The sequence below is a fragment of the Apostichopus japonicus genome, chromosome 9 (genome assembly GCF_037975245.1).
Source record: "Apostichopus japonicus isolate 1M-3 chromosome 9, ASM3797524v1, whole genome shotgun sequence".
Taxonomy (NCBI): domain Eukaryota; kingdom Metazoa; phylum Echinodermata; class Holothuroidea; order Aspidochirotida; family Stichopodidae; genus Apostichopus; species Apostichopus japonicus.
The window spans coordinates 30,793,001-30,810,652 of NC_092569.1; the positions used below are offsets into that span (position 1 = coordinate 30,793,001).

Consider the following 17,652-nt stretch of genomic DNA (forward strand, 5'->3'; position numbering starts at 1 on the left):
AATTTGTAATGTAGGCTAAAAGGTTTACAGTTTTTAGATGAACTACACTGGACTTAATTTCAAAATGTATAAAAATAATTGATTCAAATTTTGCTCCGATAAAAAGATTCAAGTTGAAAAAAAGGATGTTTTTACATCACTATGTATTGCTGTAGGCAAAATTGAAGTAAATTTGTTTAAAACTGATTAAAGTTGAACAGGGGACATCAAGTTATCAACTATGGCATACCGTCCATCCACCAGTATCAAGATCATTATAACAGTAAGCCTCAAACGGTTCCGGATAGCCATCTGGTTTAATAAGGTACACTCCAGATGTATTGTGGGTAGAGGAACATGCATTCGATACTTCTCTGCAATCTCTCGGATACTCAGGTTGTTGAAAAACAAAGTATGTAAAACCTGGATGAAAGGTAAAACAAAGTAAACATTTTATCGCGATTGAAACATTTCAGTTAACGAAAATAGCATTCTGAGCCAATTGTAATAAACATGGCTTTGTTACAATGAGAGTTAAGATAATAGATTAGCCTTTATGCCAATTATTACTCAACTACCGTATAGAGGAAGATATCGCGACTAATATTAAATTTAATAAGGTAATCGTGGTTGGATTCTCAGATGTAACTGTTTTGAAACAATTACGTTAACATAAAATTCAAAGGCCATTTGAATCAAATGTTTTCGTAGTTATCAGTAGTTAAAGACTAATGAAAACAGTCAAATTCCATTTAACGTACATGAAAAAATATCGATGTAGCACGTTGGACATGAAAAGATCGAAAATATACGACTCAGAGGAAATCAATTTCATAATAGATGTTCGGAAATGGTGACATGATTGAAAAAAAAAAAACGTTTAGAGCGACCACTAAAGAACCAACATTTCCAGCCATTCAAGTTGGTCAACTGAGGTGTTAACATTTATAATACATAAGTGATATAGCTTACTGAGGTTACTTCTTATCATAAGGTAAATCATATAACATAACAACTACACCTACCTGAAGATCTTCTGTCGGCACCGACGATTCCCTGTGTAATAAAATACTTTTAATGAATACATTACAAGACATACAGATTGATGCAGTCAACACTAAGCAGGATCAGATTAAATCTAAAGCTAATGTCTTATAAAAACAGTTCGAGGGAAAGAAAGAACAATTCGCAAACTGGTTCAAAACATGTGAGGTTAAAACAAGTTAAGTCGATATAAACTTTGATAAATTCTCCGGATCACCACTTGTATTGATGTTTTATCATTGTCTACATTCCATAGCTGATTTACAGGTCAATGATCACTTACAGGATACAACTTTCTTCCAGGAAACTTTAGATTAATGGCATTTTTCCGGTGTAACAGCTATCCTGGTACATGATACGTAAGTTCACGTAAAGAACAAAGGCAATAGCTGACTGCTTCCTTAGACAGCTTTGTTGCTTAATGCAGACAGATGTTCTTTGTTCAATTTATATTTTGACGTAAGAAGATTACAGACAAATGTTGTAACGCATTTGTGTTTATCAGTCCTTAATAACACTTAGGGATCATTTAAATCGTCCTAGCTATTCTAAGATTACCGTGTCTTGATACTTACCGTGCACAACGAAACTCTGAGATTTGAAAGGGGTCATTTTACTTATAAGGTAAGTTCATGCGTTTATCAGAACGAAAACGAAAACATATTCTTTGATTGTCTAATTTCGTGTGTGTTTTTGTCGCTTCTGTTACTGTTACTTGTCATTTAGCCTTTGAAGAAGATCCTGCTAGGATCGAATCCTCAGGCCAGCTTACTTTTACACATTGTCTAATTTCTGTAGACACTTATTTACTTCCATCAGCCGGCTATACTAACACCTAAGTCTAGCCAAAATTAGCAAGTGCTTCGTGTTTGAAATATTTCCTAAACCAATCGGCAACAAAATGTGATACGCAAACTTGATTCTCAAAATACAATCTTTTCATCAGTCAATGATGTTTTCACAAACGGCATCCATGATACTCTTTCCAGCTTCTGCAATGTACACAATTTTTGGAATGATTTAGAAGAGCGGTTTCCACGTGTTAAAACATTTATTCTCAGCGGAGGACTGATAGGCTACTATTGTAGGTATAAACATATAATCACATACGTTAAGTTACTATCCTGAATATAAAATTGTATAATACATCAGCCAGACTGGTGACATTTTCTTTAATGCGCGACAAAGACTGATGAGTTTTTAACGGTAACTGACTGGTCTGTTTAGATCGGTTAATATTTTTCAGAACTTGCGTCATGCTTGTTTGACCAGCTGTTCAGCATATTGGCCACTTGCTATTAATCGAAACTGGCTTTTTGTGGGGAAAAAAGTTAAATGTTAGTTTGCCGTTATCTTCAATGAGGCTAGCTTTTACCGATACTAATATGCCGCCGATATTGCAAATATCAATAAACACATAGAGAGTTATATTACAACTTTCTTCCGGGAAGACTTAGATTATTGAAATTGTCCCGTTTTACAGCTACTCTGGCACATGATATGTAAGCTAACATGAAAGAACAAAGGCAAACATGACCAAAATGAACTCTAAGTGAAAGGTTCCATTTACTTGTAAGGTAAGTTTTTAGCCATAGACTTTTATATCTTACTAATTAGAAGCATGAAGCGTAATTAATAAATGACGGGATTGTAAGGATCAGTATTTAATTTTAAGCTATAAGGTGTGACGTAGTGAGAACACAACAACCAATAAGTTGAAGAGAGTTTTTGTCTTAATGGTTTTGTCAGTTTCTTTAAAAATCCACAGCATTAAAAGTAAACCTATAATACAATACACCAGTCCGTTATGAAATAGAGAATTTAAGATATCCTTGCTGAACGTTAATTCTAGAAAGCTACATGATATAGAGGGAAATTTATTTTCTATAACATGACAATGATGACAATTGCAAGAAATATAGAATTTCACCAGAAAAAATGTGAAAGGGGGAACTTTCCAGAGAAATTTAAAATGTGTTTTTTTTTCTTTCAGACAAGTCCTTCAATGATTATAAATCCATAGAACCATAAGTAGTAAGAATTTTACAGGTAGTCGGCTTTAAATTTGTTACAGTAAGAATGGTCGATAGCAACTTAAACAATTACATTTTTTATCTTGTTTGGTATATTCTGAATACTGACATGTCTGAACAGACGAGTATATGGCAGTTCAAATTTCATGACATTACGATGTTATCTGTCAAGAAAAAACATATTGTATAGAATTTCCAACTCTCTGTATAAACAAGACAACACGCTTTAGTTATTCCCTGAAATGTTAAGAATTCTCTGATTTATTCGTCTTTTTTGTCTGCACACTGGTCATCTTGTCAATATAGCCTTAAAACGTTCTACGGTTTACAGAAGAATATGATCCTTTGATACAAGGATATCAAACCACCTTTACCTTAAATCATGAAAATAAAATCAATAGAATCGAAATAATTACACAATGTAATTTGCTGTTGCCAACAAGGTAAAATACACAACATGGTATCATTTCTACAAAGATAATAACGCGGTCAAAGGCGATTGTTTTGGGATGTAGCCAAAGTTTTGTATCGTCGATAATGCTTTAAGGAAGCAATGACTTACACTGTATGAGACGTTACTGTTCTATTTGTATAAACCATTGTAGTTTATTGTCACCGTAAGTTGAGCGACACAAGTCGTATTTTTCTTGTATACATTACTCGTTCGAACGATAGCTACAAAATATCAAATGGAGGAATTTAATTAGATATCTTTAAACATATCAGTAAACCGAAAGTTTTTCAAGCGAATTATAACCATCCATGGAGAAGAGTTATGACAATGCTTTCTAGTTTTTGCAACGTGTTAGAAAAGAGACATTTAAATACAGTGTAATAGATTTGATATTGTTAAATTTGTAAGCGTTTATCATGTATGGGTTTTCTTAAATATAGGGAGAGTTTCCTTTTCTATACTGAATTATGTTATCTGTTACTTTAAAACGACAACGAAACGTTAAGGTTTGTACTACATCGACCAGCCACATGGTATCATGAAAGGAAGGTGCAAGTCGGTGGGAAGGAGGGAGGGATGGAGAACAGTGAATAGGAAGAGTGTGGGTGGGGATCGGTGACTACTCCCACCACATACATGCTATAGTTAGAGTACATTTTCAGTGGTCCCATTATAGGAAATCTGGCCATTCATGAGAATATCTTCGCGAAGGTTTTATATTTAATTCCGGTATTCAAATTGAGACTATTAAACGTTACCTAGTTTGTCAAATACAAGGAACTTTACATGATCGTCACGACTTTATGGAGTATCTTATGTGAAAATCAATGTAAATTACGGTATTTGTGATTAGATAATTTACAAATAAATTAGAGAAAAACTGTCTTTCTTTGAAGTATTTCCAGATTTTATGTATCACCTAATACTTTTTTTCACAATTGTATTTATATATATATATATATACATTTATTTATATATATATATAAATATATATATATATATATATATATATATATATATATATATATATATATATATATAAAAACACATAAAATATTTAATTGCTTTACACAATGACCTAAGCTATAATAATCCAGATATAGACAAAATCATCACATTGGATTGTCATTAAAATGTTGGTGAATTAGATCATGTCAAAAGTAAGATTTCAATAAAAATTTAATATACGTTTTGTTGAAAATATTTTTATTTATACTCTGTTTTTTTTCTGCTTCTATAGATTTATCCGAATTTAAAGTAAAAAAAAAGACAAAAAAAACTAAAGACAAAACAATAAAACATGCATTTAGGTATTCCTAATCAACATACCATTGTAATGAAAATTGAAAAGCATAATTATTTAAAGGCAAGCAACCAGAATGAGCATCAGGTTATTTTTAAAGTGTTAGAAATGTTCTCTGCATCTGCACTAAGTTATTCCGCTAGTTATATGACCTTTATTTTTATTTATTTATTAATGATAGGATAAAATAGAGGATTTGCCTTTTGCTTTTCTTCCAGAATATAGCTTATATTAAAAACTGCAATGTAACAAACTGATTTAATGCACGAGAGCATACAATTCTTCATTAAAATTGATTTATTTGATGAGGCATTTAAGTATTTTGGAAAAATTCTTTGTGTGACTAGTTGTCTGGACTCAACGACTAAAGAAACATCTTACTACGATTTTATTTTGAGCATTATTTTATGAAAATATCTATTATTTTCCCTCAGACTTCACATCGGTCACAATTACAAAACTAATGATTATTTTACATTATTCGAATGACTCGAAGAGGTAATTCAGAAGTTACCAAAATGGCAATTTATAAGATCTTATAAGACAACTTATACGTATAAGTAACGTTTATGGCATTGGAAAGCGACTTTCAATCTTTTAAATCTTCTAGTTTATACAATTCAAAGATCATGTTCGTAAAAAACAGTATGATTTTTAAACAGTTAAACAAGTCTCACACATTCGACAAACAATACTTTTTAGGTGTTTCATTCTAACTCACGAGAATTAAAACAGAAATTTCAAAAAGTGCAATGGTCATGAAAGTGAGTTAAACATAAATTTATTTTGTTGTCTCTTGCATTAATTACTTGATAGTAATATGAACATATTTTGGGATGTGCACATTTTTTGTACTTTTTATTTTTAGGTAACGATATATCAAAATATCTCAACTAACTCCATTCACTACTAAAATCTCATTTTCTTTCTTTCAAGTTTCCCCTTATCTTGGTATCGTTATTGGACATTAAGTCTGAGTATAGAGGAGTTACCTCTAGTTAAGTGTTACTATACTTCTCGTTTTGACATTTTCATAGAGGAAATAACTGTGATCTCTACTTATGATATCAATCGTATTGAACTGTCACTTGGAAAGGCATGCGATAGGAGACATTCTTTACAACTTTATCATTTTAAATAAAATAAATGAAAATGTCTTACATTTTCTCTGCTCTTATATCCATGATCTATAAAAATTGCGGTTAAAACAATTGTTGTTATCAAATTAACTAAGCCGAGTGTCGTTATTATAATTACTTGTTAGTTGTAATTATAAATTAATGTTGTTAAACCTTGTTTCCTTGAAAATGTACATTTCCAAATTAGTGATCTTTATGTTTACGTTTTTTTTTCAAAATGCATTTCAAAATATCTTAATGCCTTGTTGCAGACTGTTTTTCCAGCATTGCTACATAAATAACGATATATTTTAAAGTGACATCGATGAGCATGTGAAGGAAGTAAACATTTAAGTGCTCCCTGTGAAAATTTAAAGCTGCAAATTTCGCATCTGGATGATAGTTTGCAGAAATATTTTCAAGTTTAAAACTGAGCATTGTTTCCAATTTGATGAAATTGAATCGGACCTACCACCCTTTGAAGTATATATCTTATTTAAAGGATATACCTTATCATTATAGTTTTGTTTACAGTAGTTACCCAACTGTTGACTATTTGTATTTGAAGTAAACTGAAGCATCTTTCTGATTGGATTATGACATAGAAATATTTTGTTGTTAGATTAGTCAACGCAGATGTTGCTTTGATGGATTCATAATGATAACTTCGACGAATACAAGCACTAACGAGCCTGTTTGGAAATCATATCAAAATAACAGAGCTGACAAAGAAATTTGCCTTTAAACAAATGGGAATCAAGTTATTCGTTGTATTATAAACAAAAAACATTAGAAACACATAACCATACAAAAAGTAGCGACTGTCGCTCTGTATCGATAGGGAATCCCATGTCTGGATATTTAACAAGAGGATACATTTTCACTTATGAATCTAGAAATAACTGGATTTTATAGTTTAGCTTGTAGTTATCGCTGAAATGATTGAATTTCAAAGTGTTAGTTATTGTGCTTGTAGCCAAAATTATGGAACATGAATTTATAAACTTGATTAATCTACTTGTTGATTAAGTTTAATAATTTTCAATAATTGATGAAATGAAGGAGTTTTGTAACGTGTTGATATGTACCTCAGAAAGGTGGGCTTGGCTATTAGAGGGTAACCTTGTGCACTGATGTGCTGTAAAGGATATGTGGAGAGCGATATACTCATAGTTTGAAAAGAGATTACTTTTTCCTGGCCATATCACGCAACTTGATTGACTTTTATTAGCTGGTGTGTAACAAAATTCGTTTAAGATTTATATATGAATGAGCTTTCTTTCTTAGTATTTTACATGTGAGCAAATATGAGAGAATACTTTATTTAGGCATAGAAAAACCAATTGATCTAATTTAGTTTTTTTTTCAGTATGTGTGGTTCAATTAAAGACGTGTTGTTATATGTCGAAACACTGTTGTTCTTTCGCAAGGTTAAAAATTCTAAGTATTTTAAATTGAAGGCCTTTAAAACTGAACTTCATCAGGTACTTTTATCGATGTTTTCCTATTTAATGGAAAAAGTTTTTACTTCAGTTTGTCACATCATTTAATATAAACAGAGTTAGCTCAGCAACACAACTTATATTATTTTCGAAACAGTCAGTAGATATTCAGTGGTAAAATATTAAAAAAAATTAAATAATAGGAAGACTTACCCTTTCTGTTCCAAACGAGTTGCAAATCGTCAAAACAGTCAAACAAACTTTGAAAAGCGTTTCCATAATTTCGGGTCTGTAGAAATGTCACGCGAAAATGTAATCGATGAAGTGCAAGATGACAAATGGCACAGAGTCTCTCTTTAGAGGTGATCAACTCCCTACTGAAATGACCGCAGTAGTGGTATGGATGTCCATTAAATCCATCATTTTATTTGAAATATGGTTTGGATTATAGGTACAGCTCATACGAGGAAATGCTGTACATTGGCCTCTGTGTTAATTAGGCTAGTGGTCATGCGCAATCTAACTTAATATTATTTGTAGCTATTTGCATCTTGAACTTTCACTCTATATATACAGTTAGCTTCAGTTGCATAATGTTGAATTGTCCTTGTTCCGATAAATATAGCATAAAACCTATTGTATACTAATTGACTATCGTGTCTCTAGTTCCAAGGACAGCAGTGATATTGCAATTTAATAACTCTTAATGTATTTGGTTTTTAAAACGAGTATCGTGCTACGTTTTAATTTTATTACGTTCAGTGTGGTTTATGATCAAAGGTTTTGTAATTGTGCGTAGTTGTGATGTCAATTCTACCAAACCGATAAAAAGAGTATGAATGCTGATTTACTTGTTCTGGCTGAAATCATCCATATGTTTAAGAACCCTTTATGAGTGATTATGTTAGCTAAGTTACTTTGCTTTTGGTTGGAGGGCAAAATTAAAGCAGTATCGAAAGGACAGGAAGTGATACTACTAACCAACACTTTATAACTTGCATGAACTAGTACAATACATATTATATACGGTGAAATGTACGGTATGATCTATTCTACACTATCAATATGTATGTACAAATATCTAATTAACACAGTTTGGAACAGTCGAAGTTTGTCAGTGGTATGCTATATGAACAATACTTCCTTGTTTTATGATGTCTACGTCACACCCTGTTTGCGGAATCGAGTATCCTCACATCTGATTGAATAAACATGTCAGCTGTTTTATTGGGCTTTCACTGAATTTTTATTATCTGTAAAAATTACATCCATACTGACTTTAAACAATAAAAAAAATCTTTGTCATTTATATTAGATATTGAATCCAAAGAGCTTGTTTTGACATTTAAAAATGTACACTGATATCAGATTACAAACCTCTCTTTTCATTAAAATATTATTTTAATTTGTAGCAAGAAAGGCTCCAGGGGCTTTAAAACAAGTCAAGAATGCAGAGGAGAGACGAGTGGTCGAGGAGAAGGCTAGGCGTGAGACCTTATTCGTTCCCACGGCAGCAAACCAAACGTAAACATTTTCTAAAAAAAAACATTCTAGTTCAGCTGAATTATTTCAGATGAGCTATAGCGATGCGCATGCTGCGAAAATACACTGCTTAACGATATTTGTTTTAAGGCCACTGCATATCTGGCTATATTACAAAATATGAAAGTTTATATTGTCCATTAGTTAAGTTCGTCAAATGTATTAAAGTCCAGACATTGAACAATAAACAAGAATCATCATACTGGAAAACTTGTAAAACAGTACTATGTTTGTCTTTCTGATATATTATGTAAAAAGAACATGTAAAAGAATTAAAACAGGAAACAAAATCTGCTGATAATGATTCATATGATCAGGGGCGTAGCCTACATTTTTTTTGGCCAAGTTTTCCTTTTTTTAAAAACACCCATAATTCAAATCGATAAGCTTGCTGGACGAGTTTAAGAGTCTATAGACAGGAAAAACTATTGAAATGAACGTAGCAAGAATATGGCTAAATTAGGTGACCTATTCTCCTGTCATCTATGCTGTCATTTCTATCGCGTGCCGTTTCATTTAGCACTCTACCCGCCGAAAAAGACTAGGATCCGATCTTGTCAGTTGTTTAACATGTTTTTGTTTTTAACCCGTTTACGCAGATAATATTTCAGTGGAGAAAACACTTGAGAAATTTGCACCAGTTGGCAATCGTCGGATAGCTCTCGCCTTCTCTTATTAGGCTAACTTAAACATTTACTAGCTACAGCTGTATCATACATTTCTGGACTATCTTTGTATCTACAAGTATCAGAAGTTGAAAAGTAAGACTACTCTGTACATGTACCTTGCTAATTTTAATGCATTATGTAGTACTGAATTACGTACTATTTTAACTCGTTAGTTTTTTTTGCGGGGTTTAAAAGTGATATTGAATGAGGTGTCTCAAGTTAGCAAGAGGCCAGGGAACCAGAATGAACATTCGGGAAGGGCCGTTTCCGGCCATCTGGGGGGTTTGTAACACCAAAATTTTCTTGTACGCTCCGCGCCAACTGATGGTAGCGCTCCGCTCAGATAGTCGTGCCTACAACTTTGAAATTCCATATCAATCGCAAAATGTGTCCCCCCTTTCAAATTCCTGGCTACGTCGATGCGAAGTGCATATACTGTTGGTTCTTTGTTTTTGCAATGGGGCAAAGTTAATCCCTAGTAATTAGTATAACGACATATTGCATACAATATGTTGGTGACAGTGTTTCCAAGCAAAACAGGAGATGGGAGGAAGGAAATGAAACCCGATGTGTCTGCTTTGTCTTACTTTTTTGCACAAACAAATGGATAAACGGCTCAAAAATATTGTCATTCAAAACAAATTTCTCAGCGTTGCTGATCTGGTTGGTTACTTGCTGGTAGCAAAGGATACTCAGACATGTTTTTGCGGGTGTGCGGGTGTCGGGGTGTCGGTGTGCGTGCTTCTCTGACAGTTGCGTGGGTCGGTGATATCTCAAAAACTGAGTGATGGATATTTGTCATACTTTCTATGTAGATGTACTATAGAAAGAAGTTGTGCTTCATATTTGTTGGCACTGACCTTTTGAATATTAATGAGGTAATGGGGTCAACCGTAAAAATCTTTACATTGCAATAACTCCGCAACCGTAAGTCGGACTGTAAACAAACTTGGGATATTGTTGATGGTTAATTCAGATGGAACATGAAGGCCCACATTTTTAAATTTCCACCTTTAATGCCTTTTGGTACACATTCTTTGGGTCTGATTTTTGGGCCCCAATATTTTTGGGACCATTAAGGCCCACATTTTCTTTACATTGCAATAACTCAGCAACCGTGAGTCCAATTGTAGCCAGACTGAGTTTACAGTTGTTGGTTAATGTAGCTGGTACATTTTGGCCCGGCAAAATCTCCGGGCCCGTTTTAGGCCGGATGGGCCCAAATTTTATTTTAACGTCAAATGCATTTTGGGTCACATTCTTTGGGCCCGATTACTTGTGGGACCATTTTGGCCCACATTTTGGAGGGTTCAGTTTTTTTGTGGGGGAAACTATATTTTGAGCCACTTTGAGCCAAATATTTTTGGGACCATTTAGGCGTAACATTTTATCAGGGCCCAATTTTTTGGGGAGGTGCCAAATTTTAAACTTGCAATAACTCCACAATCTTAAATCAGGTTGCATCTAAACTTGGAATACAGTTTTTCGTTGATAGCTGGTACATGTGGGCATAAATATTTTGCCATTGAATGATGACATACAACACATTAATATTCCACTTAGCAAGGAACCATAGCGCCTGTTGGGCTCTTGTTTAACAATCGTTCCTTATGCTGCGTATTGTAATAGTCCACGCAAAAAGAAAAAAAAAAGTGATATTGATATTTCAATAGCTATTCCGGTTTTTACTATATTCAATATTAATATGTACTAAATCTCCGAATGATCCATTGCTACATAAATGATGACTAGTTCCGCTCATTACGGGACTGAATGTTTCCGAACCAAATCATTTTCCTTTAACTTTATATAAACGAGAGAGCATTCTTGGATAACTTTCAATACCACTTGTGCTGGACAGCAACATGAAACGAATTGTAAAAATGTATGTATGTATGTATATGTGATCTTTCCGCAAGCAGGAACTCGCGAAAGAAGCCATGGAGGCTTATAGACTCGCAAGCTGACCGAAGCCAATCTCTCGGCACACATCCATTTAACGTCCATGTCGGGAAGTTGTTATTGAACAACACGATTGCCAGACGACACACAGTGTTGTCGGCGGGAATCGAACCGGGGATCTCATACTGGGAGACGCCGGCGTTAACCACTAGGCTGTTCACTCCGCCGTTATGTTATTTGAAGTTTCAAGTTTGAAGTAAAATGTTTGAAGTTTGAAGTAAAATGTTATTTGAAGTTTCATGGTTTGCTCTTGAGTTTCGTGTTGTATCTGAGGAACTGACCTAATAGTTTGTGTGTTAGAATAAGTAGTCCCGCCGCTGCAATTAATGAGCCTCAATGGTCATTCCTCAAGTAAAAATGGTCCAGAAGTATAACATGGATAAATAGCAGTGATTCTTACGGTCATATCAAAATTAATTATTTGTTTGTTAGAATAAGTAGTCCAGCCGCTGTAATTAATGAGCCTCAAATGGTCATTCCTCAAGTAAAAATGGTCCAGAAGTACAACATGGATAAATAGCAGTGATTCTTACGGTCATATCAAAATTAAGTTTGTGCCTTTATTTCTCCTGAATGTTATCCGTTCGAAGAAAATTGTATTACTGTGTTACGTTAACACTGTCAATCGAATTATCGTCAAGTTACGCTGGCTCCTTTACTAAATCACAACATACCTTTCCGCCATTTAGGTATGTTGTTCTTGTAATTTGCAAACTTTACGGTAGTTGACATTATAGTGTAGTGTTTGTGGGAACGATTAACGCAAGAAAAACAACATCCAGAATTGTACACTGCGTCTCTTTTGCCTTCTGATTATGAAGTAAATAAAAGTTATATGTAACATCAAGAAGTTAAATCTAATATCAAACGATTAACCAAACCGGAACGAAGGAGAAATTTAACAGACGCGAAGTCAACGTATTGACACTACTGTTTAACTCTTTGCTTAGGCCTAAACTCGACGACGTACAATAAATTTGCCTTAACAAGCGTAAGGTCAATATTATCCTTAGATACTGCAAACTCTTCTATAGTCATCCGGTTCACGGGAAGTTGTTGACATGCTCACTTACAAAATGTCAAGAACTGTGTTCTAATTGTGACTTCAGGGACACGTTAGCGTAGACATCCATGGTAGTATTATAGTACGGATTTAGTATTAGCCTCAAACAAGCTATAGTCATAGGACGTACACACGTGCCTTCAGTAAATACATATGATTAGTGTGTATATTTCTATATCGAATACGTACGTTACCTTATATTCTACACGGGATAACAAGTTCATGGATAATGTTGTTGTTTTAAATACTGTCTACGCGTGCTGCACCAGGAGTTTTTGTATTGGAAAATTATGGAGGCCAGAAAACGACGGATATATTGGGACTGACTGCTATCCTGACTCAAGGTTAGTGCCCTTATAACAGATTCGCATATAAAAAACCTCCGGATTACGGTCCATCTGTAACAACATGTAATTTAAATAATTTCCCTATGTGATATTAGTATCCAAACTGACCCTGGGTTTCTGCTCTCCCTCAATGAAATATTAGTAGTTAGGGATAGGCGGTCTTAGGTGGTCACAGCGACCTATCCTAATTGTTACTGTTGTGGTGATCAATGAATTTTTTTCAGATGCCCCCATTTCAGACAAATCCCGTACTCTTCATTATTCGTAACTTCAGGTAGAATTAAAAGACAGGTTACGTACAGTTTAGGCAATACTTTATAAAAATAGAGATGGCGATTAAGATTTCAGTACTTTGGTTTCCATGACGAAGCTAAGCTGTTTTCAGCAGGAGTTCATCACCTTACTTTAAGTTGAGTTAGAGTTATTCACAATTGTTCTGGATAATTGTACTATTAACCGCTTCAATAAATGCATCTTGGTCAGTATAGTATATGTAGCTGTTTCGTTAAATCTAGACGTCAAAAACCGTGTTCTACCAAATGAAGTTTAATCAGGGAGTTATAACCTGAAGCTACTACGTACTTCGTCCAGACACTTTTCGTGTTAGTATTAAAGTGAGAGCGAAGTCACATATTCAAATCAAATATATAATACATCACGACAACACCACATCACCACAATATATAATACATCACCACCCTGGTGGAAATTCCAGTTGAACTTTTGAACTAGGTTCAACTGGAATTTTCTATACGTAAATTGGCCCAAATTTGAATTAGGTTGAACTGGGTGAACTGGGATTCCCAACTGGTTCAACTATGTTTTACTGGTCCAACTGGTTCAACTATGTTTAACTGGGTTCAACTGGTCCAAGTTCAACTATGTTTTACCCTGTCCAACTGGCTCAACTATGTTTACTGGGCCCAACTGGTTCAACTATTTTTACTGGGTCCAACTAGATCAACTATGTTTTACTGGGTCCAACTGGTTCAACTATGTTTTACTGGGTCCAACTGGTTCAACTTTGCTTTACCGGGTCAAACTATGTTATACTGGGTCAACTATGTTTTACTGGGTCAACTATGTTTTACTGGGATTCAACTGGGTCAAACTATGTTTTACTGGGTCTACTATGTTTTACTGGGTCAACTATGTTTTACTGGGATTCAACTGGGTCAACTATGTTTTGCTGGGTTAAACTGGGTGAACTATTTTTTTACTTCTTATATTTTTAAATAGTTTGAACTGGGATTCTCAACTGATGTTCTCTACACTTATATAACACCACACTATAAGAAGTTTTCATTTTTTAACAGTAGATCTCTACTGTATGTTAGGGTGTTAGCCACTGAAAATAAATGTTTGTTCTTGATCAGAGAACTCTGGGTTTGGTGTGATGACCTAACACAGAGCAAGACACATATAAAAATAAAGAAGTCAACTGGATTGGATCAAAGAAATTATAATTATGAATAACAAACAATGTACAGCTGATCTGGGCCAAGTAAAAAAATTAAATTAAATTAACTTACAGTCGTGAGGTGCGCACCCAAAATATAAAGAAATACACTTAATTAAAAAGTCTGTTCTGGTGAGTTGGCCTGCTGGTAACATCATGTATTTCACGACCTCAGACCTTCCACGACATCAGATATTCTACGACATCGGTATAGTTTAACCCAATAAATGGTATTATGAATGTCCGATCCCAGCAAAAAAGTATCCTTTAATTTATATGAAATAGTGTTCCAGGGTATCCTTTCAGTAAAATAATGTCAATATCCTTTGTAGTAAAATAATGTCCTTTATAAGTGATGGTGTCCTGGAATATATCCTTTATTGTAAAACAATATCCTTTATAGTTAATAGTATCCTTTATAATAAATAGTGTCTCAGGCTGGCAGTTGAATATCACAACTTCCATAAAATAATAAGGTCTATGTACAGTAACTTGAACTATGTAAATTAAGGTTTAAAACAAACTATCCAGCCATTAAACTATCTTTCTCTTCTTTTAAAACTGCCTTGTTCAGATACGCATAGCCAATTGCCAAATCCCTATACCCTGTACCCTAACAAAACTCCTTTGTTCCTAAAATATATAGGCACAGACCCCATTTCCTGTGAGGGTTAATTTCCAGGCAGAGCAAGATAGTTGCCTAGCAACCCAGAAGAGAGAAAGTTGTTAATCAACCTTTTTGCTGCCACAAGACAACATACAAATGTATAGCCTCTGTACAGTGAGCACTGCACAGCGCAGTAATAAACAAGTAAAACTATGTTAAAAAACAAAACTTGATGTAAGAGCTGACCATCTTACACTGTACAAATGAAGCCTCACTTGAAATTAGATTGATTGTTTAATCATATGTTCATAATGTTCAGTGTAGGGCATCCTCACATTTGTAGCATATAAGTGTATGCTGTACACTTCACTAGGCTAATGACTTTTGCAAAGTATGTTATTATGCCAATAGGACACTTCATGTTTGAAACAAGAATCAAGGCAATTGCGTACATTTTGAAAATTGCTATTGTATGTTTTCTAGTTGACAATAACTTTCCTTAAATCATGCGGCTAAATATAGGTGTTAACTTGAGTATAACTAGGTTAGGCCCCTATAAGCTAGGCAACTATAACGTTAGGTTATGTCTAAAGTTAGTAATTGTACCATGTGGTATACCTAGTAGGGAACCGGTTTGCTAGGCCTAGCCTATACTATAGTCCTAAGTCACTAGCCTATATAGGCCTATAAAGTTTCTGTTCAATTCAAATATTTATGATGAAGAGCACGTTTACAATCAATTATAATGTTACAAGTATGTGTCAATAATATAAAGATACTGCAAGATCACAAAGGAGGGAACTTAGCCGCGGTAATAATTTAAAATTGTTGGCAAAATCGGTTACAAATGCGATTATCCGGCGAAGATTCTGTTGGCGTATGTGGTTTGCGGATTCGAAATTTATAAATTTTGCGCTAACACAAGGTACAAATGTCAAAGTTCAAATTTGGTCGGATCATACTATTTTGCACTAGGAAGGTATTTTGCCTACCAATTGTTCAAATCGACGAACAAATTATAACAATTTTTTTTTTCAAATTTATTATATAGTAAATATTTCATATTTTTAATCATTGCGGTACAAAAGTGTAATCGTTTAATCATAACTGTGATAAATATGACAAAGATTTATTTTACACCCCTCATAAGTTGGCTAATTTAGCATTTTCAATATATTACTATACGGTTACTGCTTACGAACTTACACTATAATATTCTTGATAATTACGCCTAAAATAAAAGCAGTAAACATAGTCCAAACCCAGTTAGGCCAGTGTGAAACCTATAGTTCAACCCAAACAGGGCAAGTTCAACAGTAAACATATCTCAAACCCAGTTGGGCTTGTGCAAACCAGTGAAACCTAGTTAAACCCCAGCTGGGTCAGTTCACAAGCCAATAGTCCAAACCCAGTTGGGCCGGGCAAAACCAGTTGAAACCTAGTTCAACCCAACAGGGCAAGTTCACCAGTCACCATAGTTCAAACCCAGTTGGGCTAGGGCAAAACCCAGTGAAACCTAATTGAAACCCAACTGGATCAGTTCAAACATAGTTCAAACTCAGTTGGGCCTGAACAAACCCAGTTGAACATCGTGTAAACACAGTTGAACCTAACTCATGTACAGCATATCCCAGTTGGAACCCAGTAAGACCCACTTAAACACAGTTAAAAAACCGGTTAAACATAGTAGGCCCTAGTAGAACCTCGTTGATTTTTTAACTGGGTTGTACTGGAATTTCTACCAGGGCACAACACACGGAATGCTGATAATGCACATTACTTTCCTTATAAAACATCAATTGGGAGGCTCCGTCTTAGAAATCGTGCAATAAAGACATGGAATTGCATAACAGAGAGTTTGAAAACCAAAGTATCCAGTAAAATATTCAAAAAGTATCTAACTAAAGACGTAATATCCAGTTATTAATAATTCATCCATTCATTGGCACGATAACAAATTATTATTGTAAATATTATCATCATATATTATTTATTCATTGTCGAATTATTCTATTTTGTATTGATATGTAAATACTTGTCTTCTTTTCTTTACACAGGGAGTCTTCTACTTTGTTAAGCTGTTGTATGCTTTTTGGAAGGCTTCCTTCACACTGTAAATTTACACGTGAAAAACAAATAAATCAAATCAAATCAAATAATGTAGTGTTTGTGAAACGAAGCACATTGTTCCAGCTCTCGGCCTCACATCTTGTCCCGTTAATGAGATTTAAGATATTGTTGTTTTAATATTCACTTTATTTTGTAGAGTTTAGTTTAGTTAAGTTTAGATTAGTAGAAAAAAAGGATGAGGAGGGACGCCCAAGTCCCCATCAAGGACCCTATAGGAGAGGAAAAAACTGATGACACAAACACTCAGACCCGATTACAATGCTTAAAGTGCTTGTCTAAAGCATTCTTAAACCCATTGACACTACTTGCAAGTACAACTTTCTCAGGCAAACCGTTCCACTCATTCACAACCCTATTAGAAAGTTATGCCGAATATTAATCCTACTTTGTGACTTTTGGAGTTTAAGACAATGACCTCTGGTACAACTACTATTAGCAAACATGAAAAAGTCGGTAAAGGATCAATTGTCAAAACCATACACAATCTTGAAAACCTGAATC

General features: G+C 34.3%; 1 long non-coding RNA gene across 1 annotated transcript in view; it reads left to right on the forward strand.

The window, feature by feature from the left end:
* Positions 1 to 12,722: 12,722 nt before the first annotated feature.
* LOC139973428 (uncharacterized) overlaps positions 12,723 to 17,652 on the forward strand; it is a 34,020-nt gene continuing 29,090 nt past the window's right edge. Inside the window, exon 1 of the long non-coding RNA XR_011795212.1 lies at positions 12,723 to 12,952. This is a non-coding gene — a long non-coding RNA (uncharacterized lncRNA). The remainder of the gene's footprint in view (positions 12,953 to 17,652) is intronic.